This window comes from Equus asinus, chromosome 2 (genome assembly GCF_041296235.1).
Source record: "Equus asinus isolate D_3611 breed Donkey chromosome 2, EquAss-T2T_v2, whole genome shotgun sequence".
NCBI lineage: Eukaryota > Metazoa > Chordata > Mammalia > Perissodactyla > Equidae > Equus > Equus asinus.
Window position 1 is genome coordinate 17,585,501 of NC_091791.1, and position 15,305 is coordinate 17,600,805.

Genomic DNA, 15,305 nt, shown 5'->3' on the forward strand with positions numbered 1-15,305 from the left:
AATAGTCCTTTTGATATGCCTTCTCTGCTAGGCTTTATTTTCAAATGACTGTGGATTTTTTTTTTTTACCATCTGTACATGAAAGAAGAAGTTGCAAGGGAGGCCAGTCAAGGTGATGGTGGGAGAGGTCAGTGGTTTGAATTCAGATCTGGACTTACTAGCTGTGTGACTTTGGGCAAGTTACTTAACCTCCCTGAATCTGTTTCTTTACCTAAGGGATGATTATATCTGCCATATAGGTTTATTATAAGAGCTCAGTGTGATAAACTTTGTCAGTCATTTGGCTGACTTTATTATTAATAAGAGCAATTTTCCTCTTCTGGGTGTATTCTTTCTCTTTTACTGGTTTATTATTAGTAGCATTTTGTGTTATTTATTTAACTAATTCTTTCTTCATAGTTTAAGTTTCAGTAGAAAAGGGCCCATCATAAAATCTAATCCTTGTTGCTGAATTGAGAGTTCATTGTATTTTTGCTTTACTTTATGCCACAGTACATTCAGAGCAATGGTAAGGCACAAGAAGGCTCCTTTCTTCCCAGGTTTTTCTAATGAAGCCTCACTTCTAAGTAAGCAACTCCTGAACCAAGTTTGGGATTCACAGCTGAGGAATCTTGAGGAGATGCTGGATGGGGTCCCAACAACCAGTTCTGAATGGAAAGGACAGGGATGTACAGAGCCGTGGGCTAGAGGAGAGGGATTCTTCACCCAGGCCCAGCACTGCCTTCGTCAGCCACAGCTGTGAACTCATGCTCCAGGCTGTGTGCCCATCCAGGTGCCCAACAGGTGCCTAGCCAGGTAGCTAACCAGGTGCAGGAGGGGATGCCTAAAGTGAACTCCAAAACCTGATGCTTGTAGTGGTGTAGAAATCTGGTCTGAGGTTTAGGACAGATGCAATTTTAGCATTTAAAGGACTTGAGAACACTTAGAAAGTAATCAGTTGTCCAGAGAAATTCAATGCAGTGCAAATAGGCCCCTCACCACGAGGGAATGGAGAGTCACCGTGGTTGGAAGCAGAGGAGCTGATCGAGGGAGGACTGATTCTCAGATGTCCCTGATTCTAAGAAGCATCCTCAATTTAGCAGCACCGTAGTTGAGGGGAGGGGATAAAGGAAACATTGCTGCATTACCTGCCACAGAGTTGCAACATGCATTCTTATTTTATGATTTCAAGGAATATATGCAAATTAGAAATAGGGATTTGCCTGTTTATCCTCCCCATAGTATTGCTTAGCATGGCCCTGGCAGAGGGTAGGTGCCCAGTACATCTCTGAAGGGACCCCTGATGGACAGGCGGCACCCGGGAAACACTTGTTGAACAGTTGGTGTGGGTAGACAGGGCCAGGGCTGCGGAGAGCTGGGGCAGGGCAAGCTTGTGGGCTGAGAGGCTGACTACGCCTTGGGGTGCTCTTCAAGTCTTATTTGAGAGTCAAAGGGATAATAGTTCAGAGAGCATGTGGTGTGCTTGGGTGTTGCATTGGAGAACTTGGTGTTGCCAGAGAAAATGTGGCTAAAAATAATTCCAGAGTGTTCCATGCTGGGGGCCACAATTGGAGAAATTGGCGCAGAGAGAGGAGGCAGGGCAGGAAGATAAGAGCTGAGGGCTCCCTCTGAGATTGGCTGGGGAGGAAAAGAGAGATTTGAATAAAGAGCCAAATGCAAACTGAGAATGTTCCCAAAAACTGAAATGTGCTGGAAGAGTTGCAAATTGTATATCAGCCGTTTCTTTTGACAGATTTTGGCTGAAACATTAAACAAAAACAATGACCGAACTGAAAACTCTGTGATACCTTTACGTGGTTTATATAACAGGGCTTCCAGGGTTTAATTTAGAATATTTCTGTGATGAATAACTGGCTCTTGTTCCTGTAAACAAAGTACAACTTGCACTAGGAGCCCGGTTGTTTTCATCCAGGTCACGGATGTTTTCCTGAGGAGAGGACTTCCTCTTCCACCTGGCACGTCATGACCCACACGTTTCGAAGGCCCTACCTTTTCCAAGCCCTTTGCTGCCACTCCTGGGGAGCGCTCATTAAAGAATGACCCCTTGATCTTTCCTTTTCTCTCTAGGATACAAAACGACTTGAATTTCCGTTTAGAAAGCATTGGGCAGCTTTGGCAAATTCAGCTTGCTGCAAACTAACCATATGACTTTGGCGAAGTCCCCTTCTCTCTCTGAGCATTGTTTGGTTTTCATCACAGAGAGGACTTTACATGCTTTTAAAATGCTCTGAGTCTATGCTAGATGTTTCAGACTACTGCTGTCCTGTAGGAATAAGAAACAAAACACACATGTAATTTTAAAGTATGTTTAAAAAATTTTAAACTTAACAGGTGAAGTTAACTTTAAGTATTTAAATGTAGTTAATGTATTTAAACTCAATACATCCATCATCATTTCAACATGTAATCAATGTTAAAAAAAAAAAGCTGTTGAGATATTTTACATTCTTTTGCAGGGAGCAAGGGGCATTAAGTCTAAAATTCCATCTTTACTCTTACAGGACATCTCAATTCACACTGACCACAGTTCATGTGCTCAATAGCCACAGGAGGCTAGTGGCCAGTACTGTTGTAGACCATGTGTCCCTGAGTGAGCCCCACTCAGAGGCAGAGTTAATTTGAGGAGGGTCCTTAAAAGGCCCACCCGCCCACAGTCCTGTGAATTTCTTAGGCCTCACAGCTTTGTATTAATTCATTAAAAGTGTACTGTGAGTTCGCCATCATCCATGAAGTCTTTTTTAAAAATTGGAAAATTGGAAGTCAATTTTGAGGTGGAAGAAAGAAAAAGATCCTGAGAATCCCTCTATAGGTCCACAGTGTCATGAATTCCTCCATTCCCAAATCCCCAAACTTGGAAAACCAGAAGTTTTTTTGTAAAGTCGGCACAAATTAGTTTGCAGGCATCTGAAATGATGTGAGGTGATTTATAATGTATTGAACCCACTTAGCGTGAGTACTGGTGTATTTTTCTGGAGAAATACTAATGTGTTTTATTCTTGAGGGGTTTTCCAAACCCTGATGGGGGGATGCGAACCATGTTCCTTTTATAGAATCTGAAATATACTGAATTTCACAACCTCTCTGGCTCTGCGGGTTTCAGATAAGAGATCATGGCCTGTAGTCATGTTTTTCAAACTTTTCTATCGTGACTATTATAACAAATGTATTTTACATTGTATCCCAGGACACGTGCGTACGCCCACACACACCTAAAACAGGTTTCATGAAAGATTACACTCCCTTACTAAATGCAGTGCATTCTGATATTTTTCTACTTAATTTTTTTTTACGCCTCCAGTGCTAACTTACTGCGATGACAGCACAGTCCACTAAAGGGTCATGCCCACAGTTTGAAAAGCACTGCTGTGGACCCTGTGTTGGGACTATGGAGAACAGCACAAGGATGTGGGCACCAGTCAGAAAAGAGAGAAGAGCTGGGCTCCTGGCAGGGACGCAACCCCCCACCCCCACCCCGGCTCCCCATCCCTAGGCCTGCTGCTCTCTGTGTGCTTTAAACAGGACTGTCACATCTGTGCCCTCAGGGTTTGCTGGCCATTGTCAGCAGTTTTTCTGGCGGTTTGGGCACCATGTGCATTATTCAAGAAAATTACCCAGCCCTGTAGATTTTGTGCTTGGACCTTTCAAAGGCAGCAGGAAATTAAGATTACTACTGGGCCATCTTATGACTTTGGGAAATTGAGGTATGCCTTTTAAAGGGGGTGGTTTATTTACATGGAGTCACCATTTGTTCAGAGTTCACTTCCACATTAATATGGACTTTCTGGTCATCAGTGACTAAAAACCAGCTTATGTGAAAAGGGGAGTTTATTGGTTCATGCAGTTGGCAAGTGCAAAGTTAGCTTCAGGCATGGCTGGACCCAGGGACTCTAGCAATGTGGGTAGGACTCTGTCTCTTTCTCTACGTGTCAGCTTTGTTCCCCTCTGAGCACTGGCTTCATCCTCAGACTGGAGAGGGAGTGTTCTACTGCACCTCCAACTATACATCCTCCTGGTTTCGTAATCCAAAGAGAAGAAAGACATCTTTCTCTCAAAGCACACAGAGCAAATCCTAGGGAAAATTCTGGCCTTGCTTCAGTTCAGTGATGAATCCATCACTGGGGCCTGAGGGATGGCCAGTCCTCAGTTATATCCCCACCTCCTATGGCTAAGGTGGAGTACGCCAAATCTGAACCATATGGAATAGGTCCTGTTACCAAAAGAAGGGGGAAAGAATGCTAAGTAGACCAAAACAGTTAATTTCCACTCATTATTGATTCCTAACTCCTGTAAGGCTGTGAAAGGGGCTGCTTCCGAGTTGATGGGGTTCACATAAAGAGATTATACATGGCTCTCTGCCTGATCATGAGTTCTTGTCTGTTACAGATGTTCTGATCAGCAGAAGCAGGGTTAGTCTAGCTAGGGAGCCATTCGGAACTGCTGGCTTTGTTAAAATTGCTCCTTTATGTGAGAACTTCTGCTTCTCCACTCTTCCTAATATTAAGGACCATTTTAGGCAGACCCTTTTCTTGTGCTCTCCCACAACTTAACAGTCACACCCCAGCCATTTCGTCAGCTGTCTCGTTCTGCCAGCCTGGCCCCTGGCACTGGGGAGTCAGGCGTGGAGGTTTTGGGATGGCATTCTCTCCCACCTGTTTTGCTTCCTGAGCCAAGACTTGCAGCTTCCGTTCTTGTTTTTTGCATCAGGCTGCCCTGGGGGGCTCAACTGTCTTGAAATCCATCAGCACTGCCTGACATAAGTAAAGGTCTCCGCTCAGATCCTTCCATTGCCCCAGGTGTCATGCCCCGCTTTGCTTCTCCCCAGGGGCCTTTGGAATTGCCCTTTCAGTTTCCACTCCTATGTTATTCCTAAGGCTGGCAGAAGTTTGTCCTCACTGCCCTCTGCTCATTTGTCCTCTGTGCTCACCCCAGGCCTTGGTGACATTTTATCTCAGGCTTCTCAAGGTGCTTTTTTTTTTTTCTGAATCTTTCCCCACACTTTGCTTTCGTAAGTACGTTTTTTTGAATTCTACTCTCTGGACTATCTATTCTAATAAACGAATCTTTAGTGTAAAGTGGACTCAGTTTAATGGCGTAAACTCTAGGCTTGGAGCCAGAAGGACCTGTTGATTCTGAGCTCTGATATTTACAGTGTGGCCCTCCTTGGGCCTCAGATCTCCCCTCCATGACATGGGGACGGTCATGCCTGCCTCACAGGATGACCTGAAATTGTATATGCAGACTGCCAGGCCCAGACCCCAGGGTCAAAAATGTGCTGTGGTAGTTTTCTCTCCATTTGCAAGCAAAGGAGAGCCAGACCAATCTAGCTTAATCAAAAAATGGGATGTCTTGGCCACACATAACTGAATGGCGTAGGGGAAGGCTAGTTTGAGTCGGGGCTGAAGTGTTGTCAGAATCTCCAGACTCTGTTTTCCTTCTCAGGTAGGCTGTTCCCAGAGATGGCCACAGCGATCTCGGGCTGACACTCTAGCAGCTCGGAGACCCTGAGGAAGGAGACGGGCACTTCCGAGCAGTTGCAGGAAGAGTCCCAAGGCCGATGCTCATTGGCTTAGCTCTGGTCACGAGGCCATCCCTAAGCTAGTTACTGTGGCTGAGGGGAGGAGCTGAGATGCTCTGTTTGGCCTGGTCCAATGTCATGTGGCTGCCCATGGAGTCAGGGGTGGGGGTTCTAGTCTCAGTCAAACCACAAATTCGGTTGAGTAAAGAGGTTTCCCAAAGGGGAACTGGGTACAAATAAGAAAGGTCAAGCGCATGCTGGGGAAGGGGAAAAAGCAACAGGAGCCACTGCACACACTCACGGGTTATTCCTGCTGAGGCAACATTTCTGATTGTGTTGTACTCTTTGCCCAAAGGAACATTGGCAAGGTTGGCTGTCAAGGCAGGCAGAGGTGATGCTGTGGGGACAGGGGTTAGACCCTTTTTCCGAGGGTGGAAAAGAAGGACAGCAGCTAGGGGCCACCTCTCAAATCACAGCCTGGCGCTGACTCTGCTGACTTCTGGTGTCAGTTTTAACCTGTTGAGACCTGGGCTGCGGAGCTATAGGGAGATTGAAAACCTTCACTTGTCTCTTCTCAGCATTGTGTGTTTCTAGGAAGGTGATTCCCTAGAGGGGCTTGACCCGAATTCCCCCTCGACTGCCCCCGCCGCCTTTCTGCCCGCACAGCATTTAGGAGTCCTGCAAAATCAAGCAAGGACATTTCCAATTGCTTTTTGGAAGCTGTCCTACTAAAATTATAATGTATGTGTGCATGTGTTGTGTGTGTGGGGGGTGTATGTTTATGGAGGGTTTTCTGTATCCATCTTATAGTAGGAATTTAGGTTTTATTTAGCAGCTACCACTTAACTCAGTATATGCACTTGATGGGATTATTTTGTGATCTTTACACTAAACCTATGACGTAGGTACTATTATTAATCCTATTTTACAAATGAGGAAACTGAGGCACAGAGAAGTTAACCAAGCTCCCCAAGGCCACACAGCCAGTCTGTGGTGGAGCCAAGAGTGAGCCAAGATTTGGAATTAAGATTTAGGCAGTTTGAACGTGGAACTTGGCGCAAGTGGGAAGGGCATGGAGGACACTCCTCCCTTTGGACCAGGAACCCAGGCCAAGAGGCGTATGACCCCTCCTCCCCAGGACACTCTAGCGGTTCAGGGGGAACGTGAGGGCAGGAGCAAGGAACCCCAGGTTCTAGCAGCCACCAGGGGCCAGGCCAGACAAGGAGGCTGGGGGTGCTTTGTTCTCCGGCCCAGCTTCCTTGGAGCCTCAAGGAGGGGCTCCTGCCTGTATGGGCCGGTGGGCACTGAGTCGGGCTGGGGACAGCCTCCTGCCAGCTGACTCTAAGGTCAGGGTGGTGGTGGTTTTGGATTGCTAGGGCTGATTTTGACCTCCTTGGGGGCAGAGGCCTGAACAGGATGAAGAGGCCCCCCCCTCCACCAGCACACCATTCCAGTGGGGTTTCATTACTTTTGCCAAATGCTGGAAAGAAACAGGAAATCTGAATGGTAGGGTGATTTTTTTCTTTCCATACATCTTTAGTTTGTGTCCTTTTTCTCTAATACAAATAGCAAGTGAACAGGGACAAGCCCACATTTGCAGCCAAAACTCAAAGTGTAGCGGCTGCTGCAGGGGTATCTTTTCTGTTTAAGAACCCACTGCTCTTCTGTCTTGAGGAATAGAGGAGGCCGTGAAGAAGGAATGAACAATTTCCTGTACCCCTCCACCGAGAGAGAACCACTGTTCTTTTACAGCCTTCTTTTCTTTCTATCAGACACAGTACTTCCCAAACTTCCAGTGTGAACTTGAGTGACCCCAACAGCCTCTGGTTCAGAGACTCAAATGGTCTGTGCCAGTTGTCGACTTGCCACGCAGGGAGCCACCCAGCGGAACCTCTGTGCCTCCCACCCGCATAACTGGCCTCCGCCGAGTCTGAATGAAGCCACTCTTCTGGCAGATTGCATTTAAGGAATGTCCCAACTGGGCCTGGGAACAAAGGCCTCCTGGGCCCCAAAGCCTCTTTGTCTGGCCTGGACCCTGGTGGCTGCTAGAACCTGGGTGTCGTGCCCCGGCCTTCGTGTGCCCCCCTGAACTGCTGGCATGCCCTGGGGGTTGAGCTCCTCTGGCCCTGGGTTCCTGGTCTCGAGGGGAGCAGCCTGCATGCCCTTCCCACCTGCGCCCTTGAGAAGGTTTTCCCACCAGAGCACCGTCCAGGAGTGAGAAGCCTCATGTGCTCTCAGCCCCATTAGCTGCCAGAGGCTGCCTCTGGGTGGTCATTCCAGAGATGTTAACTGGCCTAGGTGGGGACTGGAATTGTGGCCAGGGACTGGTGAGCCCTTTGCCTGGGCCAACCGGACAGACCAGCCCAGACCCTTTTAGTAGGAAACAATTCAGGAGGAGCTTTCACGAGGCTGTGTGTGTGTATGTCCGGAAGCCTTATGCTCAGCAGATGTTTTCCAAGCACTGCTTTTGAACAAAGCACTGTTTTAGGCACAGTGGGGAAACCAAACCAGAAGATGAGGTCCCTACCTACACAAAGCTTTCAAGTTCATTGGGGACCAAGGACTTACATTCATGGGACAAATAGAAAACAATAAAGACGGGAGAAGACGGGAGAATCACCAGGTAATCTGGCCCACATGCTTCCGGGCTGGCCTCGGGCCTCCCTGCCTCGCTGTGCTGTGCTTGGTTTGACGTCTTCGGCTGTTACTGTATGAATTTCCAAAGGGCCCTCTCTGAGCAGCTCTGGTTCCAGCTGGCTCCGTAGCTGGGGTTGGAATTCTGCTGTTGGGGGGAGGTTTGTTCCATTTGAGAGGTCACCAGTGAGCAACTCAAGTTGTTTTTCCAGTAGTGCAAGCCGCAGCAAAGCATCTGTCCCATCTCTTCAGCCCGCGCAGCTCATCTGGGAATGCGGAGGGCGGCCTCTTCTTGGGGAAAGTGTTTTAAGTGATGAGACCCCAAGATAGGTGAGAAAAAGCAGATCTTGCAAAAATGATGACAAGCTGACCTTGAAGGTCAGGCTTGGCAGGGAGCAGCGCATTGACAGCGCTGGTAAGTGAAGCAAAACCCTCTCCCCCTACGCCATTGCTGGGAGATGGAGATAAAGAAAAACTCCTGGAGTATTTATACTGGAGAAAGTTATTTACATTTCTGGCTCAGTCTCCTGGGGTCCAAGCAGGCAGGATCAACGACAGCCTGCTGGAGGGGTAGCCTGCACATCTTTGGTGGGGCTGACTGTCAGTGATAGAAGCTTCCACTTGTTTAAGCAGATGAAGAACTGAGTCCAGTGATGTGTAAACCTATAGACATCTTGGTCCTTGCCTCCTTTCTGTCTAGAAGGGAAAGGACTTTAGGGGGGGCGGGGATGGTATTTTCAAGTGTATCTGACTTTACAGGCATGAACCTAGAAAGTTCTAAATGTAAAATCAGAATTGAGTCATGTAGAAGCACTATGAAAATTTATTTTTAAAGGAATCTTATAATTTTGTAAAGAAAACAAGTTTTTCATGAAGCAGTAATCACACCTTTATCTCGGTTCATTAACTTGGCTGCACATTAGCATCGCCTGGGAAGCTTTGAAAACTCCTGCGGCCCAGACCACACCTAGGGCAATTACAGCAGGATCTCTGGGGGGCAGACCCAGGCATCAGGAAGTTTTTGAACTCCCCGGGTGATTCCAGTGTGCAGCCATTGCTGAGAAGCACTGCTTTACCTGTTGTACGCATGCCCCTGAGTGGTCCTCTGTTACGTGTACTGAAAGCAGGCGTGTCCTGTAATGTCGGCAGGAAGATGCTTTCAAGAGCATGACAAACTGGTGTGGGGACACAGAAACCTGCTGTGTCTGTGCAGCAGCACCCAGCAGAGGAGATAGATGGATCTATGCAGACGTATGGTCTTCCTCCATCCATCCAATGGAAATCCACACAGCAATCAAAAGGAACAAATTCTCATCCGTGGACCAACATGGATGAATCTCAGATGCCTTATGTTAAGTTAAAGGAGTCAGACTCCAAAGGCTGTACAGGTTGCCAGGGCCTGGGAGGGGGCAAGGAGCCACCTGTAAAAGGGCACAAAAGAACCTTTTTTGGGTGATGGAAATGTTCTGTATCTTGATTGTGGTGATAGTTTCCCTAACTGAGTGTGTTGGTCAAAATACTAGAACTGTACAGTGAAAACAGGATGTTACTGTATGTAAATTATACCCCAATTAAAAAATTTTTTTGTGTAGAAAAACTCACTTCCTCATTACTGATGAATGGGTCAGCAGAATGCGGTCCATCCATACAATGGCACATTGTTTGGCCGTAGGAAGGAAGGGAGTACTGATCCATGCTCCAACACGGGTGAACCTTGAAATCATTCTGCTAAGTGAAAGAAGCCAGACACAAAAGGCCACATATTATATGATTCCATTTATATGAAATATCCAGAACTGGCAAGTCCATAGAGATAGAAAGCAGATTTGTGGTTGCCACAGATCCGGGGAGGAGGGCATGGGGAATGACTGCCTCAATGAGTTTCTGTTTCAGGGGGTTCAAAAGTTCTAGAATGAGATGGTGCGTGATGGTGGTTATATAACCTTATGAATGTACTCAATGCCACTGCACTGTAAACTTTAAAGTGGTTAAAATGGTAAATTCTATGTTATATGTGTATTACCACCACAAAAAAACCCGTAAAAACCCACTTCCTATTAACGTGCCAGTTACAAAGCAGGAGTTTGGTAAAGGCTAGGTCCATATTTGAAGTTTTTAAAGAAAGGTGGCTTTGGCCTGATGTCTCCTTCTTAGGTAGAGTGAAGGGGCATGTTTTCCAAAAGCTCATTCTTGAGAACTCGAGGATGCTCTCTGCTCAGGAGGAATCTACTCAGCATTCCATCCTTCATTGCATCTACATGATGCACAGAAACTTCCACCCCGTTGGTGACTTTGGTGGGTCCCCAGCAGTCAGGTTCATGTGGATAAGCTGCTCCGTGGCTTGATCTTGGGAACCACTGGGGTGGAGAGGGTGATGCACGTCGTATTTAAAAGAAGATGTCTGCTTAGTTTCATGTTTGGAAGGAAAATCATGCTCCATCGTGGGTCTTCAGCAAATGCAGCTGAATAAATAAAAATGTGTGCATAAAACAGCAGGGGAACCATGAGGAGAAGCTTTCTTGGCACGTCGGGAAGATGTTTATGGTTGGGAACCTAGTGACCAAAAAGCAAGACTGCCTTGAGAGGAGAAAAACCGGGGGAGGAGGTCATCTGGAGGCAGAGCTTTGCCATGGCCGAGGGCGATGAATCGAGCAGTTGAAGTCCAGCTCTGCGTGGGCCTTGGAAGTCCTGAACAAGAATCTTATTGATGATTTGTCAGACCCTGAGCAGAGAACTCTGAACTTTAACAGAGCCGGGATGGAAAGCCCGCACAAGGGCCTACAGTTTCCAGAAAGAACAGCCCACTTATTTTTCCCTCCCTCCACTGGAGGACGAGGAAGGGACCAAAATGAGAAGCGTGGGGCAGGGTAGGGGGAAGGGAAATGGGATGATCTCCTTCCAGAGCCTCAATGAAATAGCCACATTCCTCTGAGGGATTGCCTGCCCCTCTGAGCTTGGACGGTTGAAAAATATCACCAGGGTTGACGCAAATTGGGGTCTTGCTTTTGTTGATTATTTCCAAGAGCCTGTAGCAGGATCCCAGAGGGTGTGATCCAGGAGAATCATTGGCCTCCACTGTGTTTAGTGCCTCATCAGAGGCCCAAACCTACGAAGGCTGACCTTTGAGCAGGAAGAGCTCTTGCCTAGCCCAAGATATAGACTTGGCACACACAGAGATAACTGGGAACAACTGGCTTTGACAGTAAGGAATCTAGGCAGGCAGAAGCTGGCAGAAGAGCCGGGTGCCGCTGGTCATGGGTGGCTCTGTAGAGAAGGGGCCTGGATGGACCTTGAAGGACGATACAGATCCAGAGTGGAAGGGAAATGACGTTCTGAGCTTTGTGACCCTCTCGTTCTCGGTCCTGCGTTTCTTCAACCCTGGTGCTTAGTGTTCGCCTAATGCAGCTGTTTAGAGGAAAGGAGGGTCTCTCTGCTTTCTTAGTGCTTCCCCCACCCATCTGCCTGGTCCTTCAGTTCCCTGATGGCAGAGACGACAGCTGCCCAGTTCACTGCAGTGTCCTCAAGCCTGTGTGTCTGATGGCATTCTGCATTTCTCAGCCACCCAGGGGCATCTTCTCTTAGGGTCCCTACATCTGATAGGATTATCACCAGGTCCCGTTGCTTCTACTTGTCGCACATCTCGAGTCCAACCCCTTCTCTCCATCCATTGTGGAGTTCAGTGGAATGGAAGGCAGAGGCCATGGTCCAGGCAAACCTCTCTGCTTCTTGGGGATGGCTACAGGCAATGGACAGACACAGCAAATACTTTGGACTTGGATATACTTGGGTGTGAGCGCCAGTGCCACTACTACCAATGTGACCGAGTTAGGTCATAATTCAGCCTCAGGAGCCCATTCCCACACTGTGCACTTGCAGGGTGGTTGTGAGAATTGGAGGTGGTGGGGGTGCAGTGCCCTGCATGGCCCCCGGCTGCTGGGGTAGGTCGCATCCTCATCATTCTCATCTGTACTAATGCAGTTATCTAACCAGCCTCCCCTCCTGGTCCCCTGGTTCCCTCCCATCCTCCTCCCCACTGTTGACAGAGTTATTCTATCTCTAGCCTGCTTGAAGAAGAGCCTGCATGGCCTTCCCTACCATATTGCCCAGAGGCCCTGCAGGATAAGCACTAATGCCTTAGCAAAGCCAGTAAAACTCTCATGATTTGCCCACATGATCTGATCCCACAATTCTGGCCTCAGAGCCCACCTTCTCCCCTTTCAGGCCCAGCCCACCCTACCCCCATGCTGCATGTGCCCCTGATACGCAGAGCTACTCATGGTTTCTCAAACACCCCGTGTGCTTTCAGTCCTTGAGTCTTCTGAGCATCTCATCCCCGTGAAATGCCTCTGCCTCTTCCTGGTGAGCTCCTGTTCATTCCTCAATGACCAGCTTATAAATTCCTCCCCCTGATAACCCCAGAGTTCGTCCCTTTCCTCGTTGCATTCCTGGTCCTTGGAGACATTCCTGAATTCCTTCTGTTCTCACCCTGTGTATCCTCTGGGCCGCCCTCTCTGAACCTGGGTCCCCTGGAAGGGCTGGGGACCGCATCTGGGTCACCTTTGTCTCCCCAGAGCCAGGCACGCTTTTCACCCTTGGCCTTCGTACATATTTGCTCACGTGAAAATAAACAAAGCCTGTTTTCCAGGAATCAGGGCTGCTTTTGGGAGGAGCTGAGGATGTGGACGTGAAGAGACGCTTTCAGTTTTCGTGCTTTTTCCTTTTCTGTGTTTTGTTCAGAAGCAGTAGCAGTGGGACAGCCTCGGAAGTTCAGAAGGTCAGGAAAATGCAGCCTTTCAGCCTTTCACTTTTCCTTATGCACTGGAGCTGAGTTCGAGGCTCAGTGTCGTTTTCCTGATATTTATGCTTTGTTTTTCCTGATGTGGCTTCTTTAAGCTCATGGCTCTTTAGCCTGTTGAGTTCCTGCAGCCAGCAGGAAGCTCATCACTAGCTATTAAAAACAAAACAAAACAAAGCAGAAAACCACCTAAGTCCTTCCCCAGCTGCCCCATCTTTCCAGAAGCCTTCCAGGCTCTTGTCTGATCGCCTGTCACACTTGAAGTTGGTATCACCTGCTTTTGGTGATGTAGCTTGGTCTGTAAATTGCTTCACCAGTGCTGGTCTCGTCCTGCCAATGAGCTTCCAAAAAGGCAGGGACCCTGGCATCCTGATCTCCTTTTTAATTTCCCAGTAAGTTCAGGCTGAGGGCCCGGCCGGGTGCTGGGCACAACATGGGGTCTCACCCGATTCTTACTGATCCGTGGGCTCTGGGAGCTCTTGCTGGTGCCCTTATGACAGGCAGCATTGGGGCCGTTGGCTGCATTTCACCTCCGGTTGCTTTCAACAAGCCAGAGGGTTGTGGACACATAGCCCTCTCTGCAACCTGCTTGGTTCTTCATCCTTTAGCGGGACACTGAACAGGGGAGGAGGTTTCCCTGTTCTCCAGCTCTGGCAGGTTCTTTCAGGAATACCCCTACTGGGGAGAGAGCGCTCTGACCTACGAGAGGCAGTGCCCCCTGCATCTGAGCGAGCTGGCTAACCCCAGTGTTTGCTATGACAGTAATGTGCGCGGGTACTCGCTTCACTGCTTTCTTCTGAAATAACAAACCCTCACCACCACCCCACCGTCCCCTCCTCCAACTCTCCCACCATCAATGGCAGTATTCATTCCGGGGAGTTTGGTTTTGCAGGAATAGAGCTCATAGGCTACTTTCGCACTAAGATTGAAGGGGGTGTTTGAACAGAAACAGGCCCCGGGCCCTCCCTTAGAACCAGGGGAGCGTGAGGCCTTCTTGTCTAATGAGGGGGTTAGGGAATAATCTAGGGTTCAGTTCTGGGGAGCCAGGCCTTTAGGGGAGACTGGAAGAAGGCCCTACATGGAGGTATTGGGTGGGGTGTTGCCAAGAGCTCAGCCTTGGAGTCAGACAGCAGACCCAGCTCTCTGCCATGGGTCATGTGGGACCGTATGGGCCTTTTCTGGGCCACTAGGTCCACATCTGCAGAATGGGCATAATGATGCTTACCTCTTAAAGTTGTGAACTAGTAGGTGCCTAAGAAATTTATCCATTCATTTACTGATTCATTCCATAAATGTTCACTCAACACTTATAACCATATGAGGTGCCAAAGATATAAGACAGATCTGGTCCCAACTCTCACTAAGCCTAACAGACTAGACTAGGGTGAGAAAGACAAAAATACAATTTAAAAATGAGCAAAATAAATAAAACCATTATTCACTGATTTTACTCACTTTTAAATTTTATTTAAAAAATATTTTATATTCATATTGTTAATAAGTTGTGGTCTGGGCTATGAAGGCAGGAGTTAGATGCTGAGTTAGAAAATAAGAAGAAATATCTTCTTAGAAGAATGGTCAGGGAAGGCTTCTCAGAGGAGGTGACCTTCCTTTCCCTCCTCTCCCGTATGTGGTACGGTGGGAAATGTCGCATTGCAAGTTTTGTTTTTTCTCTAAAGGGGAGCTTAGAGATGAACGCCGTTGGTGGAGAACAAGAAATAACTAATGATGCCACAAGGGCGAGAAGAAAAATCAGGGTGAGAAGAGAGGATGATGACAACACTCTTTGTGTGGTTAGTGTAGCATTTCACAAGCACAGTTTGTAAAGAGCTTCACAGATTTTCTGTCATTTACAACCTCTTGAGATGGGCGGGGCCCACATGGTTTTCTCCACTTTATGGATAAGGAAATGAGCTTGGAGAGATCCATAACTGCTCAGAATTCCTGCAGCACGTGATACAGGGCAAGTCCAAATTTCTTGGCTGCTGTCTTCGGGAGCAGGGGCCTCAGGAGCTGGCACTGGGTTTAGACCCTTGATTGTCAGTGTTGGCTGCACTTTGGAATCACTTGACAAGGTTTAAGAACTACTGATTCCTGGGTTCCACTTCCAGAGATTCTGTATCATCAGTCCGGGGTGTGGCTCGGGCATCAGGCATTTTAATAGCTCTTCAGGTGATTCCAATGCAAAACCAGGGCTGGAAAACACTGGTTAGAACCTCAAGGAGCCAGCTGCCATTACTGAACATGTTCTGGAGAGCCAGCGGGGTGGGAGAGCAAAGATGAGGAAGCCATCAGCAAATGTGATGTCCTGTTCTTAATAGAGACTTAGCTCAACAATAACACAAACAAGAGTATGAATGC

General features: G+C 47.9%; 1 protein-coding gene across 19 annotated transcripts in view; it reads left to right on the plus strand.

Moving 5' to 3' along the window:
• AFAP1L2 (actin filament associated protein 1 like 2) overlaps positions 1–15,305 on the plus strand; it is a 97,442-nt gene that overhangs the window by 40,675 nt on the left and 41,462 nt on the right. The gene's annotated exons all lie outside the window — the stretch shown is intronic.